Source organism: Castor canadensis, chromosome 2, assembly GCF_047511655.1.
Source record: "Castor canadensis chromosome 2, mCasCan1.hap1v2, whole genome shotgun sequence".
In the NCBI taxonomy this organism is placed as follows: Eukaryota; Metazoa; Chordata; class Mammalia; order Rodentia; family Castoridae; genus Castor; species Castor canadensis.
In genome coordinates, this window is record NC_133387.1 from 192,476,693 (window position 1) to 192,499,753 (window position 23,061).

At 43.1% G+C, this 23,061-nt stretch overlaps 2 protein-coding genes and 1 non-coding gene across 3 annotated transcripts in view; 1 reads left to right on the forward strand and 2 right to left on the reverse strand.

The window, feature by feature from the left end:
• The window catches only part of Cul5 (cullin 5), a 97,505-nt gene extending 94,294 nt beyond the window's left edge, over positions 1-3,211 (reverse strand). The window contains exon 1 of the mRNA XM_074066784.1: positions 3,095-3,211. The gene's annotated coding sequence lies outside the window, so the exon portion shown is untranslated. The remainder of the gene's footprint in view (positions 1-3,094) is intronic.
• LOC109690945 (serine-protein kinase ATM) overlaps positions 1-23,061 on the reverse strand; it is a 340,952-nt gene that overhangs the window by 292,321 nt on the left and 25,570 nt on the right. The window lies entirely within an intron of this gene.
• LOC141420924 (U1 spliceosomal RNA) lies at positions 4,092-4,255 on the forward strand. The gene has a single exon (XR_012445648.1). It is a non-coding gene; the product is annotated as a U1 spliceosomal RNA (small nuclear RNA).

The window sequence follows — 23,061 nt, forward strand, 5'->3', positions numbered from 1 at the left end:
GTATTAGAGAAAGCAGATAGTAAAACACATTGCTTTTTCTTCCTTGATTGGAATTGGAAGTCAGGTCATCAGTTGATAGTGAGGATGTTGTGAGTTTTAAGAAGAAAGGAGAAGATAGCAAAGTGTTATCTGTGATGGTGGGAGAGTAAAGGAACAAGGAAAATGTATTTTGATTCTTGGGCAGCCTTAAGTGCCAACTTGGGACTAGTTGTTCCCGAAGTTTATTGAAACCGTTCAACATAGTGAAGGAAACTAAGGTTCAGCAGAGTTAATAACATACCCAAAGTCTTTCTGAACTGTTTGGTTCAGAAGCTGTATTCAGTCACATGGGAGTGTGCCCTGGGTAGGTGTAGAATAGGATAGCAAGCAAGTTTGCAATTCTGCTGAGGAGGAGGTTGGAGGAATTGATCATATATCCAGGGTAGTGGGTATGATGGGGTATGATGACTGACCATTGGATTTAAGCTGAATTAGGAAGGTGAAGAATTGTGAAAAGATGATAGAATCGAAATTCTGAATCTCCAAGTGAGGGTCGAAAGGCTGTTGGAGCCATGAAGTCAGAGGGACTGGGCTGGAAGGAGGTAGCTGGGGTTGGGGGATAAATGGAACTTAGGCTGTTATTGGTGGCAGCCATTGGTAATGACAAGGGCCAAGCTCTGATCAAAGGAGAACGTAGTTGAGGTAGGCTGAAGGGCAGCAGCACTGGAAAACAAGAGGTCAGGGAACTGAGGAACCAGGCATTCCAGGTGCATTTGGTGTGCAGTCACTCCCTTGACCTACTGCTGATTTCAGCAGCAGCTCAGGCTCCCGACAGCTCTGCACCTGGGGAAGACACCTGTCCTTTCTGCTTTCTCCCCAGGGTCTTCTCCAATGGCCTAGAAGCCTGCAAGGTTCTTAGGCAAGTTCAGTGAAGTAGGAGGAAGCAAATGCTTCAGGGAACAACCCTTAACCAGTAGGGTCAGAGGGCAGTGGATAAGTGGGTAAGTTCTTTGGCAGACAATTTCATGACATCACTAAGGATGATTCCCAGAGGACTCAGTGAGCTCCACTCCCCTATGTGGATGGTAGTGACCTTGACAGCACACCTTTAAGAGGCTTTCCCTCCTCTATCTTCTCCTACTTCCTGGCTTGTCCCCGAAATAAACTAAGTATCCCAAGTGCTTGTCTCAGACTCTACTTTTAGGGGAAGCATTGCTAAAACTCCAGCATGCTAACAATCCTCCACACACATACTGTAACCACTGAGAACAAAGATAATGGAGTCAGGACCTAAACTCACTGAGGAATAAGGACATGTGACCAGAGCGCCAGCATGTGGCTGTGGCAAGGGGGTGTTCATGGATGGCTGTCCCATTAACACAAGACTCAAAGATAATGCATGGTGGTGCACACTTACAATACCAGGACTTGGGAGGCTGAGGTAGGATTGTGGGTTCAAGGCCAGCCCGGACTAAATAGCTACATAGAAAGATCTTGTCCCTTCTTCCCCTCCCCAATTTTTTTTTGGCTAAAGAGGAAAGGATGATCTGATCTGGAAGTGGTAGTGGGGAGAAAAAGACCCATGTAAGAACTCCAGGCCCAGTGTTACATGGGCCACCTTCTGAGAGAGATGCAGACAAAGCAGTGACTTCAGGGGATAACAAAGTCTCACTTAGAACAAGAAAGTAAAGAAACCATTAAGAGAAGACACAGGGGATTTTACCACCTGCCAGATGTGCAGAGGTTAGGAAAAGAGAGATGGACTCTCTAGAGGGAAAGTCCCTAGGTGTCCTTGAATGAGGGGTGTCCTGGGATAACTTAATCTTCTTTGGAGAGTGACACAAGAGTAAGATATGAGTTTGCCTTTAATGGAGGAAAGACAGGTGGTGCGCACGAGCATATGTGTGTGTGTGTGTGTGTGTGTGTGTGTGTGTGTGTGTGTGTTGCTGGTGGGAATCCCCTCTTTGCTGCAGTTGAAAGTGTAAAAGCTGGACTGGAGAGGGAGCTCTTAACCCAAGATCCACAAGATTTTTAGGATTTCCCCTGACCTAAGAGGAATGGAACCTTGAGATGAATGGAACTCAGGGAGAAAATGGTTTATTTGTTGGCTTTTTTCCCCTTTTTTCAAATTATTATATTATTGTTGTACTGGGGTACATTATGACATTTACAAAAGTTTTTACAATATATCATAGTTGAGAGAATGGCTGTATTTTGGATTACTCAGAATTCTGGGGAACAAATTTTGATGACTACTTTCAAGCTAGTCTTTTCAAAGTAACTGTTGAACAGTCACTTACTCTTTCAAGATTCTTGATTAACAACTGAACTGCTAACCAAAGCCTAAAGCTTATGCTTCAGTTGTATTTTCTAGACAAGGTTGAATTAAATAATATTCTATTCATATAACAATAAGCAACCCCCAAATACTGAAAAATAACAAAAGTCTCTGAAGATTTAAAATATTGCAAAACATCTTCATATACCAGAACTGTCAATTCTTGAAAGACTAATGTTCATGTATATAGCTCTTAGAATAAACATTTTAACCAACCTGATTCATTGACTAACCTGCAAGCTCTGAACTTGCCTGGAGGCAAACTATCTCCACCATAGTGTGGGTGAGTGGCGTCCAGGCCTTCCAGTTTGTGATTTTTTTTTTTTTATTATTGTTATACTGGGGATACGTTGTGACATTTACAAAAGTTCTTACAACATATCATAGTTGAATTTACCTCCTCCATCACTCTCCTTTATTCTCCCTTCCCCCATTCCTGGACTAGTTTCAATAGGTCTCATTTTTCTATTTACACACTATTTGCACCATATTCATCTTCCTACCTCCCTCCCCCAATTTGTAATTTTGAATGTTCATCCTGTCTGAAAGACACTTTCAGAGACAAACTTCAAAGAAAACAGGCAAAAGGCTCCAGGGAGGCTTTTTTTTTTTTAATCCTGCAAGGCACAGACCTGACTTCCAGACCTGATTCTTCCCATCCCTCCCCCCATGCCCCCAGGACTCAGACTCCAGTTCCTTCTGGCCCTTGCTCACACCTCCCCTGCACTGCTCTCATAGTGTACCCTAACTCTCACCATAGGAGAGGAGTGTGCAAACCTGAGATGGTTCTAGGTTTCCTGGTGCTCCTGCTGGACCTGTTTGTTATCCTGTGGAGCCGTTTGCTCCAGAGCCCAAGTCGGGCTCATTCACCCCTTCTCCTTTCTTCACCAGTATAAACAGATTCTCAAGCCGCTGGAACGTCTCTTCCGCCCAGAGGCGGGCCAGAGGTTTTAAAGCCAGGATCCTTAACTTCGCACTCGGGTTCCCTCCAGTGGCCACCGTTGGGCTTGCAGCAGCTGAGATGGAGCCTGTTCAAAACTGTCTCAATAGCTCCTCCCGTGGTATACCAGTTAACTACAGTGACAGGACTGCCACCTGCGCTCACGTGGACTTAGATTAAGCAGAATTTCAGACAAACACACACTTCCAATCCTTCTAATACTTGTTCCATTATCCATAATTGCACAAGTAATTATTCACTTTTCCAATACCAGAAAAAACCCACTTCATGTTTTCTAATTAACACTAAGTAGAAAAAACCAAAAAGTAGCAGTTGGCCAATTTCAAAGTTTGTATTCATGCTGTCATTTGGAAACTTTGTCTAATTAGAATTTTATTTTCAAATTATATAATAATACTTTTTACTCAAACAACTATCATTAAGAACCCTAATTTGTTTTTAAATTCTCTCAGTTTAGATAAATTACAAGATAAGAATGAACCAAATGAAAATAATATCTTAGAAATAGGGTTTAGAGATTTACCTTCTATATGAAACTCAATTTCTTTTTTTTTTTTTAAGCAAGTGTTTATTAGTTTATTTATTTTTATGGTACTGGGGTTTGAACTCACAGCCTTGCACTCACTAGGCAGCTGCTCTACCACTGGAGCCACTCCGCCAGCCCTCAATTTCTTGATTGAATTAAAATTGAAGTCAATTACTAGACTGTTTTTCCTCTGCCAAAGCAATCTGGCAGTTGCAGTACAAAGGATGCATCCTGCTGTATTTTTGCTTAGTAAATGACTTGTTACTTCCAAAATTAAAACATTGACTAAACTTACCTGGCAGGGGAGATACCATGATCACGAAGGTGGTTTTCCCAGGGCAAAGCTTATCCATTGCACTCCAGATGTGCTGACTCCTGCTATTTCCCCAAATGTGGGAAATTCAACTGCGTAATTTGTGGTGGTGGGGGACTGCATTCGTGCTCTGCTCCCTCCCCCCAAAAAACATTGCTAAGCTTCACAAATCTAGGCAATTAGGTCATATCAACATTCATGCCTGGATGAAACTGGGTGCAGGTGTCTCACACCTGTAATCCTAGCTACTGGGGAGGCTGAGATTGGGAGGATTTGTTTTGAGGCCAGCCTGGGCAAATAGTTTGTGAGACCCCATTCCTAAAATAACCAGAGCAAAATGGACTGAAGGTGTGGCTCAAGTAGTAGAGCTCCTACTTTGTAAGTTTTTTTTTTTTTTTTTTTTGCAGTACTGGAGCTTGAACTCAGGGCCTACACCTTCAGCAATTCTACAAGCCCTTTTTTGCTATGGGCTTTTTTTGAGATAGGGTCTCAAGAATTATTTGCCCAGGCTGGCTTTGAACCAATATCCTTTTGATCTCTGCCTCCTGAGTAGGTAAGATTACAGAAGTGAGCTAATGGTGATGGCCTACTTTGCAGGTTTAAAGCTTTGCGTTCAAACCCCAATCCCACCCCTCCCCCGAAAAATTAATACCTAGATGTCATCACTTCCTCCACTATCCTCCACTTCTTCCCCCTTACTTTTTATATTGCTGTGTTAGTCTTCAAACTTTGAAGCAGGATTAATTCTGCTTGTGGTTATTCTTTTCTTTTTCTTTTTTTTTATTGTTAGCTACTGGGGTTTGAACACAGTCCTGAATCTGCCCACTAGACACACAAGAATCAGCTCAGAATAGCAGGAACAGCTTGTTACACTTATCTGTGATGTGATTTCTCGCAAATAATCTGCATTTCAAACAGAATTCCAATAAAACACTTCAACAATCCTTTTTTACAGAAACGTGACAAGCCAATTAAAAATGCATTTGGGTGGGCCGGGTGTAGCTTAGTGGTAGAGCACTTGGCTAGCATGTGGGAGGCCTGGGTTCGATCCCAGCACCAAAAAAGAAAAGACAAAAAAATGTATTTGGGAGATCCAGGTTCTGTGGCTCATACCTGTGATCCTAGCTACCTGGGAGGCTGAGATTGGAAAGATTGTAGTTTGAGGCCAGCCCAGGCAAAAAAAAAGTTTCCAAGACCTCTTCTCATCCAGTGATGTGTAACTGTTTTTCCTACTACATGGGAAGCATAAATAGGAAGCAAGCATTCCAGGCCAGCCCGAGGAAATAGTGAGACCCTAACTCAAAAGGAACCGGAGCAAAAAGGGCTGGAGGCATGGCTCAAGAGATAGAGTGCCTGCCTAGCAAGTGCAAAGCCCTGAGTTCAAATCCCAGTGCTATAAAAAATCATTTGGGAGATAAAAGTGTAGAACAGCAAAAAAGTAACTTTAAAAAAAGGAGAACTTGTCCAACTGTAAGTCAAGCCTTATCACATTTAATTTACTTTTCAATGCTCATGTTCTCTTACATTTTAAAAACATTTTATGATGGAAAAAGTCACAAACGTAGAAAAATTGCACAGAATCTAAAACTGAGGTGTCAAGATCGCATTCCTTCTGAAGGCATTAGGAAAGAATCTTTCCCTAGAAGTTTCTAGAATCTGCTCAAATTCCTTGACAGGTGGCTTTTTTCTCTAGTTTCAAACCCAGCAGTGTAGACCATCTTTCTCTTGGCTCTGCTTCCCTCTGCCTCCATGGTCTAATGATTTCCCGCACCTTCCTCCCCCCACTTTTTTTTAACCTTGACACTTTTGCCTTCCTCTTATAAGGACTCTTGTGATTATACTGGGCCCACATGAATGATCCAGGCTACTCTTTTAACCTCAAGATCTTTTCTTAACTTCATCATATTTGCAAAGTTCCTCTTGCTATGTAAGATAACCTATTCACAGGTTATGGAGATTTGGTGTGAACATCTTTGGGAATGACATTATTATGTCTTCTACACATACTAACAACTCATAGTCATTCACATCTCATGATATTCTAATCCACTCACAATCTACTATTTTGAAGCAAATCTCAGATAGTATATCATTTCATCCATAAACATGTATGTATCTCTAAAAGATAAGAGCTCTTTTAGAAAACTATTGTCATATGTAATCATAACAGTATTTTAATGTCATTGTTTGGTATTAATTATCTTGATTATCATACAATTCTTTTTTCAGAGTTGAATCCATGCAATATATATAGTTGATATCTCCCTTAAGCTTATTTAACTTCTGAGGTTCCAAGGTGGACACTGAGATACCCCAGATTGGGCCTCCCTCCACAAAGGACTTGTTTCTTGTTGTTGTTTTACTTTTTTTTCTTTTTGTGATACTAGAGTTTGAACTCAGGATCTTGTGCTTGGTGTTCTACCACTTGAGCTATGACCCCTAGCCATTCCATGGAGGACTTGTTGACCAGACTTCTGGGAAGTGTTTTCTGCTGGCAACATTCAGTAGCCAGTTCCCACAGGCTTACTGTGGCTGCAGCAGCCCACCTCAGCCAAGGTCACAGCCCTTCTGGGAGGAATACAGGCCTGGCCTGCTTCCTGGAAACCCATCCTGTGACAAGAGCAGATAAAATGAGGTTTGAGGACTGAAGTACTTCTTACCAGTGTGACAAGGACATAGTCACAGGTTGTTAAAGCTTCCCTGTGGTGAGCTGCATAATGTTTGGCAGAGGGAATGCAATAGCTGGTGTGATACATAGGGTTTGTGAGGAATATGGGTAACCGTAATGATTATAGGGACAATGGTATTGGTTGGCTATCGCCAAACACAAGAGAGAGAGAAAAGCTGAGAACATTAATTGCCAGTGGAAACTGACCATGAAGTCTAATGATTCTCCCTGATACCTTATAAAGAGGCTTTCAGATCCTCTGTAGAAGGATAGAGAAAGCCAAGGACTGGACCAGGACTCAATCATTAAAGCAGATGATCTTCAAAGAGAGTTACACTTCCTAGACCGCAGGTCTTCTGGGCCAAGGTCAGGGACCAGAGAAAGAAAGAATGGGAACCTGACCCGTGGAGCAAGGACAGCTAGGTTGATGACCTAGGAATCTTGAATCAACACATTCCCCATAACCTTCTAGGCCTGAAGAACCCTTCCCCTCTTATTAAGATCTAGTTGCTTCTTTGCTGCTTGAGGGTTCGGAGGTCTTTTTTTTTTCCCCACAAGTCAACTTGTGCTGCTTTTCCTGGCCACTAGACCTCAACTAGGGTTAATAAAACCCAGGCAATAATGTACTGGGCCTAATAATGGAACAGAGAGACTATATCCTAAAGAGAGCTGCAAGATTGCTACTCACGCCACTGTTTTCTGAAGATACTTGATCAACAGGCCAAAATATAAAGTTGAATGAGGAAAATTTTATTGATTTGGGGGCATTCTTAGGGATATTGGATTTAATAGTCTGGCAAGAATCCTAGGAGATAGTACCAAGTTTCTCCCAGAATGTCTTCTGGCAGCGTAGAAAAAGTGATGCCCACACTAAATGCAGGTGGAATGTTACAAGTGTCATGATAGGTAGTAAAAGACAGAATGAAAGGCTTGGGGAAGTGAGCCCATTAAATGGATATACTATATGACATGGAAAGTTCTCCAGATACATACCGAAGAAAGGCTGAAGGATATGTCACTTACTATGGCAATAAGGAATGTTTTGGAAGAGGGGCATCCGTGTCACTCACTAAGAAGGTCAGTCATGGCCCTCCTCTGTAGGACAGGACTCCTCTCAGTAGGAGAGGTCATTAGAGAATGAGGTTTCCTGATAGGAATGGCAATGATAGGACTCTGAAACAATAAAGACTAGGTGGCAACACTTAGGAACCACATGTCAAGATGGGCGGGGCGGGGGGAAGGGGGAACCACAGGTGCTTGATCTGCTACTTTATGCGAAGTCATAGAACATGGTGTCTGCGATTGTTAGTTTTTACAATTGAATACTAGCAAATCATGATTATATATATAACATATATTTATGGGATACAAAGTGATGCTACATGCATACAAATTGGAATAACTAAATCAAGTTAATTGACATATCCATCACCTCAAGTACTTATAATTTATTCCTCCTGTGTCGCTGAATGATCATGCTCTTTATCCAACATCTAATTCCTCCCGTCCCTTAGCCTCTGGTAACCACCACTCTGCTCTCTACTTTTCTGAGTTTGTTTTAGATTCCACATGTAAGTGAGAACATTCAGTATTTACTTTTTTGTGTGTGTGCCTGACTTATTTCACAAAGCGTGTCCTCTAGATTCATGTGATTGCTGATTTTATGTGTCACTTTGGCTGGGCCATGAGGTCCCTGGTCGTTTGGCCAATCATCATTCAGGGTGTTTCTGTTGAGTGTCTTTTAAGTTGGTGGACTTTGAGGAAAGCAGGTTGGCCATGCCCGATCAGTTGAAGACAGGATGGGTCTCCCCTGGGCAAGAGGGAATTCTCCAGAAGACTGTCTTCGGACTTCATCAGCAATATCAACCCTTCTTTGTTCTCTGACAGATGGCCTTTGGGGTCCAGTTGCAGCATCAACTCTCTTGAGTCTGCAGCCTGCCAGCCCACCCTGAAGATTTTGGACTTTCTAGTCCCTGTGTGAGGAGTGAGGCTACAATTAGCTGTGTGAGTTAATTGCATAAAATAGATATCTTTATATATAAATAGCCCTTGGTTCTGCCTCTTTGAAGACTTAATATCACATCCCTGTTGTAAAATAGAGCTGCAGGTGTGGTTTAAGAGGTAGAGCACCTGTCTAGCAAGCATGAAGCCTTAAGTTCAAACCCCAGCACTGCAAAAAAAAAAAAATCATCCTGTTGTAAAGTGGATGGGTATCCAAACTGATATAATCAATCTAGCTCATCAAAAGCAATCAAGGATGTGCAATCAGGAGTGTGTTTTCAGATCTCCATTCCTATAACAAAAGATCTAAGTTAACTTGTAAAGAGAAAGGTTTATTTTGGCTCAAAGTTTGAAGGTTCCAACCTAGCATCTGAAGGACCCATTGCCTGTGGGCCTCTGGTGGCAAAGCTGGTAGGGCATGGTCCAGCAAACTGCTCATGTCATGGCCAGCAAAAGAGAGGAAGAAGAAAGCGGGGATCCCACAATCTCCTTCAAGGGCATGCCCCCAATGACCTTCAGACCTCACACTATGCTTCAGATCCTAAAGGTTCTACCATCTTCCAATAGTGCCACTTGGGGACAAGCCTTTAACACATGGACCTTGGGGAACATACATCTAACTTATAGCAAGGAGGCTGAAAACAGTCACCGAAATAAAAGTTCATTATTTGCTCAATTTTTTGAATTGAACCAATTTTCAGATCCAGAGTCTGCTGACTTCACAAAAGGTTGACTCTGCAACACTTCAGCAAATATGGATACTGATATTTTCCCCTATCCTTTCACAAAGAGACCTACTGATGCACGAGTGCACCGTGCTCAGCCAGTGCATCAGCCAGTGCAGGTTCATGTTTTCTACAGCATAAACGAATTAATGATAGAAAACTCCAGCAAGGTAAAAGCAAGAAAAGGTGCATTTGCCAAAAAATGCAAAAGTGAAAAGCTGCCCTTAAGCTGAGAAGTGCTTCAAGCAGGGGTGTCGGGTCAGAGACTTCTTTTATTCTCCTTGTTGTGGTTCTTTATCTCCCCAAGGCAGCTGTTTCTGTGTTGGGCCTCAAAGCTTTCAGCTGCTTTTTATCAGAGGCAGCTCTTCCAAGCTTTTGATGGTCCCAGTCTCAAAGCTGTCATTTCAGCTCTCCTTTCCAGTCCCCCTCTCAGTGGCCACCCTGACTGCCATTAGGGAAAAGGGAGGATGGAATCTAGACTCTAGCTGCTTCCCACTGAAAGGGGGGCCATGGTGAGCCCAAGGCATTAGGTTTGGCCATGAGGGGAACCATCCAGGAGGCTGCAGTAGTAGGGGGGTTTTATTTCCATCAATATCAGTAATTTGAAGTTTTCCAGGCAGGAGGAAACAAATTTTATCGACAAGTTAAAAATGCAAGACCCAAAGATAAGTAAGAATATGACAGCGACTACAGGATCCAGAAAGCATAGGAACCATGTCCTGGAGGGGAGCCAGTATCTTATTTGATCCCATACCTGTGAGATTACCTGAGTTTCAGGGGACTGTTCCCGGAACCACTTAGCTTGTTGGAGAATGCAGTCTGCACATTCCTCTACAATGCCTAAAGTCTTTATATATGTGCATCAGGAAGTATTGGCAATTGCACATACCCCTCTCTATTTAGCCAAAATAAAATCTAAGGCTAGATGGTAGCCCATGACCATACAGGCAAGGGAAGACAAAGGTCTTGCATATCCTTAATGGGAAGGCTGACTGGGTCTGAGGTGACCTCTACTAGTTCGGTTAGGTTTTTTTTGCAGTTACATGGTTAGAAATCACCCCATAGCTAATTCCAGCCAGAGCTGTGGTCAATGCAGTTACCCCTAAGACTATTAGGGTGACTCCCCTCTCTTAAGCTATGGAAAATCATCCCTGCTTGTTGGGTGAATTCAGTCTGTTGTATTATGGTATTTTTCTGCAAAGAGATATGTTCAGGATTGGGTATAAATTAAGCATCTGCCCAATTTCCTTGAGTAAGAGTTGGGTGGAGACAAGGTAGCCCCCAAACCTGATTTTTGTTATGTGCTTTTCCCACAAAGAGATGTTCCTCCTTGAGGCAGATAAGTGCTTGAGGCTGTGAGTGGTCTCTTGGGTATAGAGTGGTAGGGGCACTGAGGCAGCTGATGACTCTATGGTTTATGGGTGTGGCGGGGAGGCAAGGTTTGGTTACACCACTCTTTTAGGGCCCTGCAGACTAAACGGGAATTACAGGCATGACCCTTTGAGAATAGACACAAAGAGTTATTGCCAGTTACTCTCCTGACAGTGTCTAGGTCAAGGAGGAGGGTCCTGGTACAGGCCCTTTTGGTAGCTAGATTAGTTATGCTAGAAGGATGATGGCAGTTTTTGATGCAGCACCAGCTGGCAGACATATAGTCAAGGCCCCTAAGAGAATTGAGGTCCAGCAGTCCTGATTTCCCACTATCACCATTATCCCTGGTGACTTGCAGGGCAAGCCAAAGGCACAGCCAGTGGCATTATGGATCTGGGTGACTATATCTGACCAGAGGAAAGACCTAGTTTGCCTTGTTGTTCCATGGAACTCCTGTAAGAGGGATCATGGCATGGGAGAAGTGCTTTGGCTTGGTCATTAAGAGGGAAAAATGACTACTGGTAAAATTTACTAAGACCCACGCTGGTAAATGAGCAGCTGTTGGCCTCATAACAAATCCAACAATTCTGTAGTGGGGTTTTTGGAAAGCTGAAGGCTTGGGAGAGATTTGAAAACCCGTTGGTTTTCCATGAATGGCTATAGTTCCTCTCATATAGAGGTGTTAACACACCCAAAAAAACAATCCCCATAGCAATATAGCTAGCAGATAAAAGGAGCTAATGCTGCTTTCTGAGCTCTAGTCCAATCCAAAGGAGAAGCAGTGGCTAGTCCTATTCCCAAAGTAATTACCAACAGAGAGAACAGACTGAGTAGCAGGTACTGGAGATTTAAGTCAAGAGGACTCATAGAGGTGACTTATCTGTAACCATAGGTGTTTTCTTCTTGGACAGCAGTTTTAATCCATCCAAAAGTTCACACGAGAAGAAGGCAGGCTCCGGTTCTGGGTCCGGAGATGGAGATGAGTCAGTCACCGGAGGATTCTAGCCCTTGACTCTCGAGGAATTCAGGAATCCAGGCCAAGCCTCTCGCACGGCCGTGGGGGTAGACAGAATGACCGGGTAGGGACCCTCCCAGGGAGGCTTATCTAGCTTCCACTTTGGGTCTGGGGACATAATCAAAACCAAATTCTTTGGACCAAAAAAAGGGGAGAGTCCTATATGCTTTCTCTGGGAATGCCCTGTCTAATCTCTGAGAGTGCCTGTTGGCATTTGGCAAGCTTCGTGACGTGAGAGATCAACTGAGGTGTTTGTTGGTCAAGGAGATCATTAGTAAGAAAGGGCTTGCCATACAGAGACTCAAAGAGGGTAAGACCCCGTTTGCCCGGAGTGTTTGTAAGCCTTACAGGAGTGATGGGGAACAGCTTGATCCATGGAGACTGAGTCTCCTGGATTAGCTTAGTCAAATGCCTTTTTAAAAGCTCATTTGTCTTTTCCACTTTTCCAGAGGATTAGGGGTGCCAGGCACAGTGGAGGTTGTAATTTATGCCCAGGGCTCTGGAAAGACCCTGTGTTACCTCTGCTCTGAATGCTGGCCCACTGTCACTCTGGAGGCTTCTGGGGAGGCCAAAGTGGGGAATTATTTCTGTGATTAAAATACAAACTACTTCTCTTGCCTGTTCTGTATTGCAAGGGAAGGCCTCCACCCATCCTGTAAATGTGTCCACTAATACCATCAGCAATTTGGATCTGGGTCCCCCTGGTATATGAGTAAAATCTAATTGCCAATCTTCTCCAGGATAAGATCCCTGTGTCTGTGTTCCCAGTATTTGGAGCCATTTATTGTTGGGGTTAATCTTCTGAGATAGCTCACATCCCTGAACTATTTTTTGGACATGTTTTTTAGTCTTATTCCCCCAAACATTTTTTTAAAACAAAGATGAGAGTATGTTCTAATCCCAAATGGTAGAGTTGATGAAGGGTTTTTAACACTTTCCATTGAAGCACAAGCAGGAGCCATAGCTTTCCCTCTGGCGACATCCATCAACGTCTGTGATCTAGTTGGTATCCTTGACCTGAAGTTTGTTCTGCTTTTTTGGGCCGATATTGGGGTTTTCTCAGGGCAAGAAAGGATCCCTCCCATAGGGGATGGCTGGCCACAATACTCTCTTGGGGCTGCTTATTCAGCTGCCTCATCAGCAGCCCCATTTCTCTTTGCTATCTTGCTCTCACCTTTCTGATGTCCTGGGCAGTGAATTACTGATAACTTTCTGGGCAACAGGACAGCATCTATGAGAGTGAGTATGTCCTGGGCATATTTAGTAGGAGATCCTGTTGCAGTTGGCATTCCTCTTTCCTTCCAAATGGCTGCATGGGCATGGAGAATTAAAAAGGTGTACTTGGAGTCTGTATGGATATTGACCCTCTTGACCTTAGATAATTCTAGAGCCTTTTCAGGGCTATTAGCACTGCTAATTGGGCACTGGTATTGGGTGGAAGGGGGCCTGATTGAAGAGTACCCCATTCTGTTACTACTGCAAACCCTGCATGTCTAACCCCATCTCTGATAAATGAACTGCCATTGGTGTATAGCTTCAGAACTGGCTTATCTAGAGGCTGGTCTGTCGGGTCAGGTCGGGCAGCATCATTCTCCATTAGTGCTTCTACACATGAATGTTCAAGTCCCCTCCCTCTGGTAGGAGGGAAGCCAGGTTGAGGTTTTAAGTCCTTAAAGTGATCTCTGTTCCTTCAAACAACTGGGCTTGACATTTGAGTAGATGGCTGACAAGCAACCAAAGTCCCCCTTTTGAGTTTAAGATTCCCCCCACATCATGTGGGGTGTGTACTGTTAGAAGTAGGCCCCAAATAAGTTTTTGAGCCTCAGGTGCTAGAAGACTAACTGCTGCAACTGCCCATAAATAGCCAGGCCACCCTTAGCGTCCAGCTCTAATTCTTTACTCAGACAGCCCACTGGTTGGGAATTGGACCACGAAGTTGGGTTGCCACCCCCAGGGCCACGCCTCCCTTCTCATAAACATATAATTGGAATTTATCTCGTATAGTTGGGCCCAAGGCCAAGACCCTTATCAGGGCCCTTTTCGGTCTTTTTTTTTTTTGAGGTACTGGGGCTTGAATTCGCAGCCTTCACCTTGAGCCACTCTACCATCCCTATTTTTGTGAAGAGTTTTTTGAGATAGGGTCTCATGGAACTGTTTGCCTGGACTGGCTTTGAACTGCAATCCTCCTGATCTCTGCCTCCTGAGTAGCTAGGATTACAGGCATGAGCCACAGGTGCCTGGCATCAGGGCCCTTTTTAATTGCCGAAAGGCATGTGTTGTCCCATTCAATGAGGAATTGGGAATGTCTTTGGGCCTCTTTGAGGACCTGATATAGGGGCTAGGCCAGGTTTTCATATCCTGGGCTCCAAATTCTGTAATAGCCTGATAGCCTGTTGCTCCCAAGAAAGCTGCCAACTGTTTGAGAGTTTTGTGGGTGCTTGGGGGAGAGATGGGGGATGACAGGATCGGGTGGATCCTATCTTCTCCCAAAGCCCTTGTTTTTCCCTCTGGAACAAGTCCCAGATATGTGACTCTGGTTTGGCATAATTGAGCCTTTTTCTGGATATTTTATAGCTCCTTTCAGCCAAGAAGTTTAACAGTTTAACTCAGTAGCCCATGAGACAACAGGCTCAGTTGGTCCACAAAGAAGGAGATCATCCACAAATTGTAACAAGGTGGTTTGTGGATACTTCCATTCTACCAGGTCTTGGGGCAAGGCCAGTCCAAATAGATGGGGACTGTTCCTAAATCCCTGAAGGAAGATAGTCCATGTGACCTGTCTGGTCTTTTGAGTGGGATCCTTAAAAGTAAATATGGGCTGACTCTTGGGGTGTAATGGAATGCAGAAAAAAGCATCTTTTAAGTCTAGGACAGAGTACTGAGTAATATCTGGGAGTATCTGAGCAAAAATTGTATAAGGATTTGGGATACTGGGGGGAGTGGAACTACTGCCTCATTGATCAAGTGGAGGTCCTGTACCAGCCTCCATTTATTGGATCCCTTTTTGATTCCCAAAATAGGAGCATTATACAGACTGGAGCATTCAGTTAGAATTCCCTGTTTCTTTAGTTCTCTGATAATGGGGATCAAAACCTCCCTAGTTTCTGGCCTCAAAGGGTATTGCCTTTGGTGGCAAAACAGGGAGAGGTCCTTAAGATGGATCTGGATCAGGGCAGCCATTCGTGCCCTTCCCACTGTGCATCCATCTGTCTACACCACAGGATCTATTTGTTCTTCTATTTAGGACAAACAAAAATATTTCCCTGGGGGAGGGTAAAAGAATCTGGACCTTTAGTTTAGATAGTTGAGGTTTCTGGAACAATTAAAAAGGAATGACAGAAGTGGAGCTCTCACCAGGAGCAGGCAAGTGGTCAAGTGGAAAAAAAAATGCTGTAGGGGCTGGCCTAATATGCCCCAAACAGTGATCTTTTCAGAGAACCAGGGTCCAGGAGAGAATAGGATAGCCATAAAATGGGCTCCGGTATCCATAAGGAAGCTGACCTTATGTTTTTCGATAATAAGCACAGCCTGGGGCTCCTCAGTCTGCATGGTGATCATAGGAGGCTGAATGGGAGGCCTTGGGACTTATCATGGGTTGGAAGGGGCTTCTGTCCTTGGTCCCATTAAGACTCAAGGCAGTGCACCTTCCAGCGATTTCCTTTACATCTAGGGCAGGGTCCCAGAGGTAACCTATGACCACCCTCCCCCATACCCCCGAGACACTCCCATTCGAGTGGTCTTCTTGTCCACACTGGAAACAGGTTCTCGGGTTTCAGCCTGTTCTAGGCAGAGCTTCCCAGAGTGCAGTGATTAAAAACCTCTTGCCATTTATCCTTTCTTTTTTCCTTTTCCAGGTCCTTTTTCTTTTTCTAAGTCTCTATTATGGTATACAAATGTGGCTGCACGGATCAATTGATCCAGATTTCTACTCCCTTCAGCCACCAGTTTTTGACATTTTCTACAAATATCTGGGGCTGACTGTGTCAGAAATTTATCCTTTGGGACAATCTCCTCCCCCTGTGTTCCTGGCACAATATTAGTGTGCTTTTGTAATGCATCCTTAAGCCTTTGAAGAAGAGGCACAGGGGGTTCTGTTAGCTCCTGTTGTATAGCCATAATGGGATTAATTAAGAGGCTTTACTTTGGCTCTCCTGAGGTCTTCCAGAATGCAGTAAATAAAGTGATTCCTGAATCATTCATCTTCTGTTTTTTCTGGGTCCCACTCTGTGTCACTACGGGGTACTGCTTGGTCTCCCATAGGAATTGGGATCCTGGCCTCATGGCTTATCCTAGATCCTAGATTGTTATCTGCCCATAGAGGCTGCTATCTGACTTTGTCCAGAGAGAGATTTAGCTAAATGATAATCATTTCCTGCTTCTATTGCCTGGTCTAGTATTTGCTGTTTTTCTAGTGAGGTCAAGGTTTGGCTCAATAATAGCATTACATCTCTCCAAGCTAGATCAAAATTTTGGCTCAATTCCCAAAAAGCCTGAATATATTGGCCAGGGATTTCAGTATAATTTCCCAATTCTCTTTTTACTCCCTTTCTATCACTCAATATAAAGGGGGCATGTGCCCAATAACCTCCATGTGTGACAATGGGGAAGAGTCTAGGTGGGGGTTCTGAGGGAAAGGTCTCACTCAAGTAGGGGGCAGAGGGGCTGTGGGGAATGGAGTTAGCTTATTTGATTTTCTAAGGTTGGGATAGATCCCAGGTGATCTCTTAAGAGGTGGTGTTCCTGGTTTATGGGGCAGCTTGTCAGACTCATCTGGGAATCCTGGGGTGGCAAGGGGTGCCTCTGGATCTTGCTGCTCAGAAAGATCTGGGGGTTTTTTAAAAAGGACAGCCATAAATTGAGCATCCAATTTACATTCTCTTAGCCACTCAGAGTGATCCCTTAGATAGAAAAAGAGTTGGACATAGGGAATCTCTGTCTATTTGCCCTCCTTCCTACAAAACAGATCTAATTGTAGGATGGTATTGTAATTAATGCTCCCTCCCTCAGTCCACTTTTCCTGGTTTCCCAAGGGGTATCTGCACCAGGTGTGGGTGCAGTAGAAGATGACGAGGTTCTTTTGTAGGCTCTTGGGATTAAGATCTTTCCAATGCTTCAGTAAGCCGGCAAGGGGGGATCCCACAGGGATTCGTGAAGTTTGCACTCTTGTCTAAAAGAGGGATAAGGGAGACTGATCATTTTAAGGAGGATCTCATATGCTTAGGTGTCCCCAGGACCAGAGACCTGGTTCCCCCACTGGGAGCTATACTCCTTTTGGGGAGGAGGCATCCCTTTCTCCTGTCTCCTTCTGCCACTGCCACCCATGGCCGTGGTCGTGGGGAAGGCATTTGGGTCTGTCAGGATTGCAACCACCTTACCAGTGTGTCCTTCTGTTTTCCTTATGACCCAAATATTGGGCCCTCTTCCAGGAGGTGAAGGCATTTAATTAAAATAAAGCCCTCCTAAGAAAAGGATCTAAAAACCATCAGGAGGGCTTGCATCGAGAAGAGGAGAATGTGGATATGTGGATATAATGTCTGCCTAGAAAATATTGCTGATAAACTCTTCCCTCGATGGGGAGTGGAAAGACAGCATGCCAATAATGTAAGAAGGAGGAGAAGACTACAATTACAATCAACTCTTGGGGACAAAAAAAAGAAAAAAACTTCTCTTCCCCTATTGGTGCTGCACAGAGTCATGTTCAGTTAGATGCCTAGTGTATGTGGTAAATTGGAAGTCTGACAATATTTGTGTCAAGACACTCCAGTCAAAGAAGGCATCACAAAAGGGACAAGGATTTCTCCAGGGACATAGACGGGCCACAAGATTCCTTATTGAGGGTGGGGTAGTTTTGACCGAAATCTGATGGAAAAAAGAAACCCACTGGCCTGGGACAGATAGGTTGGCCACCCATACTGGGAAGATAGAGGGAATAGAGTGGCTGTGGAAAATTCACAAGTTTCCCCAGGGCTATATTACCTCTTCTCTAGTCCAAAGAGAGCTGAGTTGTCTTAACCTCCTGCATGTTACACTGATTAAACCATACCATGATAATCTGATAGCAATCATGAAGGAAGCTTTTGTACAGATACATGCACTTCTTTTTTGGCTTTGTTTTTTTTTTTTTGGCAGTACTAGGGTTTGAACTCACAGCTTCATGCTTGCTAGGCAGGTGCTCTACCACTTGAGCCACTCTACCAACTCCAGATACATGCATTCAAAAGTGTGAAATTAACCTTAAGATAATTGGAAGTAAAGAATTTAAGGGTCAAGTAAAGAGTAAAGAAGCCAGGTTTGCGGTGCATGTCTGTAGTCCCAGGTACTTGGGAGGCTGAGGCAGGAGGATCCTTTGAGCCCAAGAGTTTGAGGCCAGGCTGGACAATATAGTGAGGCCTGTCACAGAAAAAGAGTCAAATAAAGGGAAAAAATACATTGTTGCATCTTATACTTTCCATAATTAAGAAGTAAAAACAAATCTTGGCAGGTTTCTTTGGGCTCAGAAGGCAACTTAGACGATGCTAGATATTACTGCTCTGACCTGTATGTCTTTCTTCCTTCTTTCTCTTCTCTTCTCTTCTTCCCCCATGACTCTGCCTCGAAAGTGCTGGGGTTACAGGTGTGCATCACCACACCTAGCCCAGATTTCTTGAAAAGAAACAGACTCTGTAAGCTGGTCGAGATTGTGGTGGAAGTGGTCCTGTTGCTTGGATGAAACAACCAGCATTGAATTTATCAGTGGTGCAGAAACACACCTGTGGAGTTCATGGCACGATCCACTGGGAAAATCAAAAGCAGGCTGAAGGTTCTGGGTATAGTTATTTTATCTCTAGTGGGGAATTATGTGTCTTTTTTTTTTTTTTTAAAGTAACACCTGGTATGATACTGGACACTGGAAGAGGTGAACAATCTGACCATGGAGCCCCAAGTGACCATGTGGCTAAACTGCTCTTGGTGAATTGGTTTCCATCACAGCCATCAAGCACACAAGACTGTTTGATGAGATGAAAGTGATACTTCCTGGATCAGGCAAAAGCCAGATCAGAATCACAAGGAAGCTACCCAGGCAGGAAATGGGATTCCATGTCATTCAACACCATTGTACCTTCTTTTTTATACACCCATGGCCATATGACCATAGGTATAGCGGAATGAGAGAAAAGGCCAAATTTGGTTCATAATGGGTTGGTTGAGTATGTGTGTGTAGGCAAAAAGGACAGCAGCTGGAGCAAATCCCCTCCAATTGGCAGAGCTTTGGGTGTATACATTGACAATGACAATGATTCCATCCTTTTTTGTGTGTGTGTTACTGGGCCTACACCTTGAGCTACTCCACCAGTCCTTTTTTTGGTGAAGGATTTTTCTGAGATAGGGTCTGGCTTCAAACAGAAATCCTCCTGATGTCTGCCTCCTGAGTAGGTAGGAATATAGACGTGAGTCACTGGTGCCCGGCCATGATTCCATCCTTAACCAAATCTTCTGAGCCAGACAAAGCTCCATCCTTGATGATGTCCTAGAGCTCAGTTTTAGTAAGAATCTTGCTAACTCAGTTTGACGGTATCTCCCACCTTGATATTTGATTACCTTCCCTAGTTTATATTTCCCATCTTCGATCATCTCTCCAGGGGACATCTGGTCACTCTGGCCTGCTATAAGCAAGAATCCTGTTAGGTCTATTTGGCCAGAATCTTCCCTTACTTGTTTCCTGTTAATAATTTTCATCCATGGATTCCCAGGCTATTCCTTGGCTATAATTTCCTACTTTTTCTTTGCTGAATTTGGAATTAAACTCAGTTCTATATGAGCTCTCTTTTACCCTATTTCAAAAGTTCATAAATAAAATAATTTTTTTACCATTTTACTGTCCAGTTTTAATTTTACCTCTTGGTCATTCATGTGGGAAGAGAAATTGCCTGAATTTATAATATTACATAATAGGAAAATTTTTTACTAAAATGATGTTACTACTTTCAAAACACTACACTAACTGAAAGAAGCTAGTCACAAAATGTAACTTATTATATGATTACATTTATATGTGAAATGTTCAGTACAGGCAGAAGACACAGAAAATAAATTAGTGGTTGGTTAGGACTCAGGTGCTGTGGGGGAAGGAGTGTTAGGGTGATTGCTAAAGAGTATGGGAATTTCTTTTGGAAATGATGAAAATGTTCTGAATTGTGGTGATGTTTGCACAACTAAATGTACTAAAAACATTTAATTGTACATTTTAAATTGCTTAATTGTATGGTTATAAATTATGCCAATAAAACTATTATCAAAAAATGTAAAAATAATGTTACTGATATAATCATGTTTTTCAAAACAATTTTTATGAATATCATTCACTGCCTTCCACAGAGGAATTTTCAAATTAATTTGTTCTTGAATTTAAGTTTTCACTGTTTTATCAGTTCATGGGGTCTTGATTCTTTAGAAGCTTGTTAGCTTATATAATTTTCTGCATAATGTATCTGTTTACTTCTTTATCCTTTCTTCATCCAGGTCTTTCTGGCTTTTTAGTTTGGATTCTGGAAAGAGTTTTCATTATCTTAATCTGGTATTGAATTCAAAGGCTGAGTACTTGGGACAGAAATTAAATCATTTCCTCTTGGTGAAACATTGTCCTTCAAAAATTGTCAGGATTAGAAAGCTGTTTGGAATGTTCTGTTTCTGTTTCATTCACTTTTAATCCCTGGTTAATATTCTCTTCCATCATGCAAACCATCAAGGTATCTGGCTTCTATCTCTTGTCTCTTCACATTCAAAGTCTCTTTTCTTCGCTCCAGACATATGATCAGGTATGGCTTAGAGGCAGCAAGACCCAGGGAGACAAAGTTATTGTAATTCTCTAGCATCACATCCCTATACAAATTCTATCGCCTAGCAACCGTGGTTTCAGCACATGGCCTGTTGTGGGATACTGCAAATCCAATCTACAGCAGGAATACTGCCCTAGGAAGGGACTCATGTAGCTCTACTGGGACTCTCACTACATAAGAGTTGTTATTTAAAAAAAAAAAAAACTTTTACAATGCCTGGAGTGGTGGCATATGCCTGTAATTGCAGCTACTTGGGAGGAGGAGACAGGAGAATTCTTTGTTCAAGATCAGTCCAGGCAAACACATAACTAGACAAACACAAACCTGGATCTCCAGCCTCTCTCAGATGAAGAGCTCAAGCACTTTCTGGCTTCCTCAACTGCTGGTCTCTACTGTCCCCTACTGGACTTGCTCATTGGGGTGGGTCTCCTGGCAGCCATATCAGAAGTTGTCAAGAAGAGTTACCCTTGAATGAAGTCCTTGCCCATTGGTTTCTGTCTCCACCCAGGATCCAACATGGCTCCAAAAGACACCACACTGACCCTGTTTCCCTCGTCTGGCGCCAGTCCCACCCATGAACAATCTGTAGTTGAGGATTAGGGAATTGACACCTGACAAAGCAGACCAGCATTCTGTGTCTAGCAGACAAGTGCTTTCCATTTTCTGGAAAATCAGTCAACCTCAGGGTGAGCAGTCTTTGCAACTTCGGGAGAACTGAATCGTGAGGCCTGTGATGTAATCATTTTATGTAAACTAAAAAGTCCAATGCAGTGCTTACAACAATGGGATCATGCACCAACTCTTCCTGGCAACAACTCTTTCTAGCACTGCTGTTGAGGCATGTGTTGGCTCTCATACCAATTCGAGTACATTCCCGCTGGACAAATGCTGTTGTTGATCACTAACAATCCCCAATGTCTGCATCATCTTCTTTATGTCCTTTAGTGCTACACCAAAGCATTTTTCTCTAACTCAGACCATTTCAAAGAGGACCTGGGTTCAATCCCCAGCTCTGAAAAAAAAAATGCTAACACCAAGTTAACCCTCAAGTGTTGAAGTAAACTGACTGGTGAATGAAGAGGGAAGAGCAATCCAGGAAGAGGAAACACTGGGCAAATGCTGAGAAGTCAGTCCACATACTGCTACTATACAGAGCCATGGCTATGCAGACCCACACAGTGAGGAGCACAGACAACTAAAAGATGTGTCAGGGAAGAAAAGACTTCCCAAAGAGGAACGTGAGTTAGAGCTGAAGGACTCATGGGCTTAGCTATGGCTCCAATTTCCTAGACATACACCTTTGGTCATGCCCTGTATTGGACTCTAAAAAAAATTCGGATGTACATGAAACCATCTTCTGTGGAGCAGAAAGATCATGGATATGATCTGAATGTGCTCTGTGCTATCAAGGAGATAGCACGTTCAAACTGATTCTGGGTCTTTGGTGAAGTCCCCCAGCTTTGGCTGTGCTGGCCCCTGCCTTCCCTTCTACCCTGACCCTATCGTGCATGCTGCAAACTAAGAGTGAACATTACTAAGAAATAGGCACAAGGGGCTCCCTTGCGACTAAATCACTGGCTCCAAGACTGAGTGAGGTTTGAGGTGCTGAAGTCTTTCATCCATGGCTGGGCCCCAGGTCCTTTTCAAGGAGCAGGCCATCTTAGGTTCAGTGGGCAAGGGCTGGTCTCTGTCTTTTGTCCCACTTGGCTCACACAACCAATTCTATGGGTAGGACCAGCAGGCCAAATTGCCTGTTGTTGGGATGAAAGAAGAGAGTTCTTGTTGGTGTCCCATCATTTGTTAAGGAATGGATGAAGGGAGGAAACAGATCAAACAGGCCCCTGCCCATGCAGAGGTCATGATGTAGTAGAGGAGGGATGTTTTTAGAAATGGTTTATATTATTGTAAGTAATTGGAGAAGAGTGGGTGAACTTTCTATTCATGGTGATATCACACAAAATTTATATATATACATGCAATTAGGTGTGTATATGTACATATATATGCAAATTAATAAATATTTATGCTTTAGGTCACTTGCATAATTTACTAATACATTTGAAGCTTTTTTGATCTCCCCAGATATAACCACTATTCTGAATTTTGGAGAATCATGTCTTTACTATTTCTTTTCTTTTTTTTAATAGTAAAAGTAATAGTAAAGTTTATTAGGAAAGGAAGTTAGCATAGTAACAGATTAAAAGTGGGGAGAAATGGCAAAAAAAGGGAGGAACATTTCCTGCTCCCCATGCAGGAAACAGGAGCAAAGAGTACTACTTTATGTCCTATATATATATTCCTAAACAACTTTGTATGATTTTATATGGGTGATATTTATGGTTTTACTG